Source organism: Artibeus jamaicensis, unplaced genomic scaffold, assembly GCF_021234435.1.
Source record: "Artibeus jamaicensis isolate MK-2021 breed Jamaican fruit bat unplaced genomic scaffold, CSHL_Jam_final contig_685, whole genome shotgun sequence".
Classification (NCBI taxonomy): domain Eukaryota; kingdom Metazoa; phylum Chordata; class Mammalia; order Chiroptera; family Phyllostomidae; genus Artibeus; species Artibeus jamaicensis.
In genome coordinates, this window is record NW_026521924.1 from 11,035,288 (window position 1) to 11,041,070 (window position 5,783).

A 5,783-nucleotide genomic window follows, 5' to 3' on the forward strand; every position below is an offset into this window, starting at 1 on the left:
GTTAGGTCAAAGAAAAACCCAGTGGTAAGAAGACATGTCTCCTGCCATCCTCAGCAGTTTCTATATTCATGGCTGATGACCAATAAGGTGATTGTTTTATTCTAGTAAAGAAATGTAGACTTCCGGCCAAGATGGAGGCATAGGTGGAAATACTGTGCCTCCTTGCACAACCAAGTTTAAAGACAACAAAGTTTTAGTAACAAAAATGCAACCAAAACACAGTAAATTGAACTGCATGGAAGTCCTACAACAAACAAACCATTCATTCAGACTTGTAAGAGGGGCGAGGTCAGCATCTGGCATAGCAGTGTCACGCAGGAAAAAGTGGCTGGACCCAGGCACACAAGTGGCAGTTGGCAGATCCCAGGTGTGGGGTGGCAACGGGCAGACCCAGTGAGGGCACAAGGCGACTGGCTGACCGTGGTCACACATTCCCACACAGATAAACCAGGCAAAGGAACAAGCAGTGAGACAGACCATGCAACCCAGGGCCCCAGCACTGGGAATTAAAGCCTAAAAGCACCAACTGGAAAAACTTTTGGAGTTGAGGAGCTGGGAAAAGCTCCCAGGCTCCCAGAGAGTTTGTTGGAGAGACCCACAGGGTCCTGGAGGGTGCACAAGCCCACACACCCAGGACCCAGCACCAGAAGGGCCCAATTTGCTTTCAGGAGAGGGGACTGAAATCCGAGAAAGAGCATGGGACAAGCACCATTGCCCCTCTCTGACCCCACCCCCACATACACCATCACAACCCAGCAACCTGAGTGGCCCCACCCTAGTGAACTCCTAGGGCTCCACACCTCATATGTAACAGGTGCAAACAGACCAAAACATTATGGCTCAAGAAGAACAGCTCAAAGCCCCAGAGCCAATACTTCTAAGCGACCAAGAGATAGCCAACCTGTCAGATGCACAGTTCAAAACACTGGTGATCAGGACACTCACAGAACTGGTTGATTTTAGTCACAAATTAGAGGATCAAATGAAGGCTAAACTAATTGAAATGAAGGGAAATGCACAGGAAACCAATAGTGATGGAAAGGAAATTGGGACTCAAATCAAGGAAGTGGACCAGAAGGAACAAAGAAATGACCAAACAGAAAAGAATGAAGAAACAAGAATTCAAAAAATTAAGAGATGCTTAGGAACCTCCAGGACATCTTTAAATGTTCCAACATTCAAATTATAGGGGTACCAGAAGGGGAATAGGAACAGCCACCAGTGGAAAACTTATATGAACAACTAATAAAGGAGAACTTCCCCAATCTGTCAAAGGAACTAGACTTCCAAGAAATCCAGGAAGCTCAGAGAGTCCCAAAGAAGTTGGACCCAAGAAGAAACACACCAAGGCACATCATCATTACATTAGCCAAGATTCAAATGAAGGAGAGAATCCTAGAAGCAGCAAGAGATAAGGGACAGTCACCTACAAAGGAGTTCCCATCAGACTGTCAGTGGATTTCTCAAAAGAGACCTTACAGGCAAGAAGGGGCTGGAAAGAAGTATTCAAGTCATGAAATCCAAAGACCTAAAACCAAGATTGCTCTATCCAGCAAAGCTTTCATTTAGAATGGAAGGACAGATAAAGTGCTTCTCAGATAAGATCAAATTCAAGGAGTTCATCATCACCAAGCCCTTATTATATGAAATGTTAAAGGGACTTATCTAAGAAAAAGAAGATAAAAAAGATGAACAGTGAAAGGACAGCAAACTCACAGTTATTAACAACACACCTAAAACAAAAGCAAACTAAGGGGATAGGTAGATCAGGAGCAGAACCATAGAAATGAAGATCACATGGAGGGTTAGCAACAGGGGAGTGGGAGGAGGAGAAGGGGGGAGAAGGTACAGAGAATAAGTAGCATAGATGGTAGATAGAAAATAGACAGCGGGAGGGCAAGAATAGTATGGGAAATATAGAATCTAAAGAACTTGTGACACATGGACAAGTTCATGGGGGGAATCGGGGAGGGGTGTGCAGGGTGGAGGGGAATAGAGGGGGGGAATGGGACAACTGTAATGGCATAATCAATAAAATACACTTTAAAAATTTAAAAAAGAAATGCATCAGTGCACTAGGCTTCAAAGCATAACAATAGGATAATGATATTAACACACACCATTTATTGTGCTTTCCCTGCCCAGACTAGACTAAGTCCTCTGCATTCCTTACATTATCTAACCCATGAGATGATATATTAAATATCTACTGCTGCATAACAAATTACTCCCATTCTTAGCAATTTAAAACAATTAACGCTTATCTTATGCAGTTTCTTTGAGTCAGGAATCTGAGAATGGGTGAGCCTGTGGCTCTTGTTCAGGGTCACTTATGAGGCTATGGTCTTTGAAGGTTTGCTTAGGGTTGGAGGATCCTCATTCACATGCCTGGTAAGGTAGTGCTGGCTGTTGGCAGGTGGTCTCAGTTCCTTGCCTCACGGGCTGCTCGAGCTTGAGGCTGCCTGAGTGTCCTCACAAGGAGGCACCTGACTTTTTCCAGAGCAAGGGATTCAAGAAAAGCAAGCGGTCATGTCTTCTGACCTTGCCTCAGAAGTCTCATTCTGTTACTTCCACAATATTCTGTCAATTACACAGGTTGGCCCAGTTCTGTGTAGAAAGAAACTATAAAAGGCATGAATACCAAGATTGGGGATCACTGAGGAACATCATGGAGTCTGATGAGCTGAAGAGAATATGATTATTCCCATCACACAGTAGAGAAAATCAAGGCACAGAAAAATTAAGTCAAATTATTTCAAAGACACCCAGCTGGTGTGTGACAGAGCTGGGGTTTGAAGCCTAGTCTCCCGGGCACCACCACCATGCAGAAGCAACCCTGAAGCCTGAGGTGCAACTAGGTGAAAATGTAGGGAGGGTCGGGTCTTTAGCAATACATCATCTCCATATTTCATTGCGTGTTCAAAAATATGGGACGCTTCACAGATTTGTATGTCATCTTTCTGCAGAGGCCATGCTAATCTCTGTATTGTTCCAATTTTAGTATACATGCGGCCAAAGCCAGCACTCCTTCAATCTTTTTAAAAGGCAAGTTTATAAGGACAATTGCTCTCTGGCAGGTGATGAGTCAGAAAATAGGAACAGTTGAGTCATCACCCAATTTGACAAGCTCTGGAAGTTACCACAAAGACGTGAGGTGAGGGAGGAATGTGAACTTGTCCATCAGTCAGAAGCATCTGGGTTGCACTTACCACACACATGCCAGACACAGGCACCCCCTTCCTAGACTGTGAGGGCCTGGGAGCCACATGGTGCTCAGTGGGGCCTCTGCCAGGCACCACCCCTGCATTCCAGACCAGTCTGAGGCTACTGGTTTTTTACTGTTTTTTTATTGTAAGGTTATTAAACAATTTTGAAAAACTGTCTCCTCTACCTAAACATTATCAAATTGACATCTAAATATTTTCATCATAACTTTAAATGGTAAAAAAAAAAAACACCAAGGTAATTTCTGGCATATTGGACAAAATGGATAGTTGCATTAAAATGTTACCTCATTTTATAACTAATAACCTTAATCCACCCAGAGCACACTTGCCTTTTCTGTTCGTCCCTCTCAGCCTGTCCTTCAGTTAAACACCACTCCCCACCCTAAAAAAAAGAGCTCACCTAGCTCTACCAAGAAACCTCACAGGAAATAAATAAACACATGCATGAACACTTATTTATCCTTTCTTTATCAGCTACTAAATTTTGTGTTTTTAACCAACCCACTGATCTTGACTTACATTCAGTAACTGGCTCTGCAATGTATTGTATAATGGATAATGGACTCTCGCTGATGCTAGTGAAAAACTCTTGTGTAGATGAAACCCCAACACAAGACCCGGCATTGCTCGTCTTGGGTACATGCTGGTATGAAGTGCCCATTCAGTGTCTTGCCCACTTTTATGCACATGTATTTTCCCACTCAGTGGTTTGCCTCTTTACTCCTTGAATAGTCTTTTGGTGAACAGATACTCTGTCTTTTGATGTAGTCCAATTTTTCAATGTATAACCTGTTTAAAAAAGCTTTTCTAATCCCAAGGATATAAAGTTATTCTCCTATGTGTTTCCTGAAAATCATATCGCTTTACTGTTCACATTTGCACCTACCATCCACCTAAAACTGATTTTTGTGGAAGGTGGGAACGTAGAACACAACCTCCTGGTATCTGAGTGTGGTGGTTGTAAGTCGGTGCCAGCTGCTGCCTGGGATTGCCTACAACAGAACTGGGATGGGTGTGGTGTCCTGGCCTCCCCTGAGTTATCAGGTGTACTTTTGGGTGCTTCGGAACTAGAATAAGCATACAGGGACTCTTATGTGTTTTTCTTTATTTGCCAGTTTCTTGGAGGAGAACTGATATTTTGGAACTGACTTGTCTTTATTTGCCAGTTTCTTAGAAGAAAAACTGAGTGTTATGTGAACCTAAGAGCCAGAAAAGAAAAACCCTCTTATGGCAGAACTCAACTTTCCCTAACTCATTGCCCGCACTATGTGCATATAAGTTTTGAATCAGTAAGATCTGTCCCCTCCAGGAGGCAATTTTGTGACCATCAGTCACCCATGCAACAAAAGTGGCAGAACCTCTGTCCTAAGATTTCTATATGTAGACAGCCAAGTCTCATAGATATTTCCATCTCAGCAACACACCCAATACCATTCTCCTTCCTTCCTCAACACTGCACTGGCTTGGACGGGAGGGATGCACCCCTGGCTATTCTTAAGAGAAACCATAGACTTATGTATATAGGACAATACTTGGGAATTGATGAAGAAGTAGGAGGGGCTCTGGCTTGTGAATCAGGAGACGTCATTTCTAGTTCTGAGACCTGGGCAAGTCACCTAATGTGTCAGAGCTTTGGTTTTCTTAACTGTGGAATGAGGGATTGGGATGGGCAGTCTCCATGGCCCCTTCTGCAAGATTCTGAGAGATTCGAAACAGCATTAGAGTCAAGCATGAGGACAAATGTTTCTCAAGTAGAAATTAGGCTTTGGGGGACCCCGCCTCCAAGTGTTGTGTTTCGATGATGACTGTTCCTGAAGCCAGTAGTAATGTCCTATATACAATTAAAATAATAAAATCTGAGAGCCATAAAGGAATTCCCAATTCATCTTTTCTTTTTGATGGTGAAGAAACAGAGCCAGAGTCGTCATGAGCTAATTCTTGTTTGATTCTAAGTCCTTCTACTCTCCGTCTGTTGCTCTTAGAACTAAGCCAGCTGGCTTTATTAAACTGCATTTTCCAAATGGGTAAATTGGATGATGAAAATATCACATTTAAAGTTCTCTAGCTGTGCTTTGGCATTTAATAAAAGGAAAGAAAGATGTGAACTATAGTGTTTTTGCCTTTTTTTTACCTTTGTACCCACATTATTTGGGAAATGACAGAGAGCATTTGCTTTGTGTCCACTGCACCTCCTAGACAAGGGCAAGAAAACTAGACCCTTCCCCAGTCCAGAGTAGGGACCTTCCAGAAGGTTGCAGACCATTTCCCCAAAGGCAAACTCAGCGTAAAAAGATTCATCTCATCACCTTTTCCTGGTGGAAGCTTTGGTGGGATTCCAAGATCTACACCAGAGAGTTTTCCTTCAGCTATACCCCAGGAGGATAGGAATTATGGGCAGAAACTTCTGACATATACTTCTGAATTTCCCAGGGTGAAGTTGAGTGGTCTTATTGCAGGGGACATTGATTTCCTTGTACAGCAATCAAAGGAACAGATTTTTCTCCACTCACTGAGCAGAGCCACTGTATTGGTTTCCCATTCTTCCATCACAAATTA

The 5,783-nt window shown here is 43.0% G+C and overlaps 1 non-coding gene across 1 annotated transcript; it reads right to left on the reverse strand.

The window, feature by feature from the left end:
• Positions 1 to 2,921: 2,921 nt before the first annotated feature.
• LOC119051211 (U6 spliceosomal RNA) lies at positions 2,922 to 3,025 on the reverse strand. The gene has a single exon (XR_005082881.1). It is a non-coding gene; the product is annotated as a U6 spliceosomal RNA (small nuclear RNA).
• Positions 3,026 to 5,783: the final 2,758 nt, after the last annotated feature.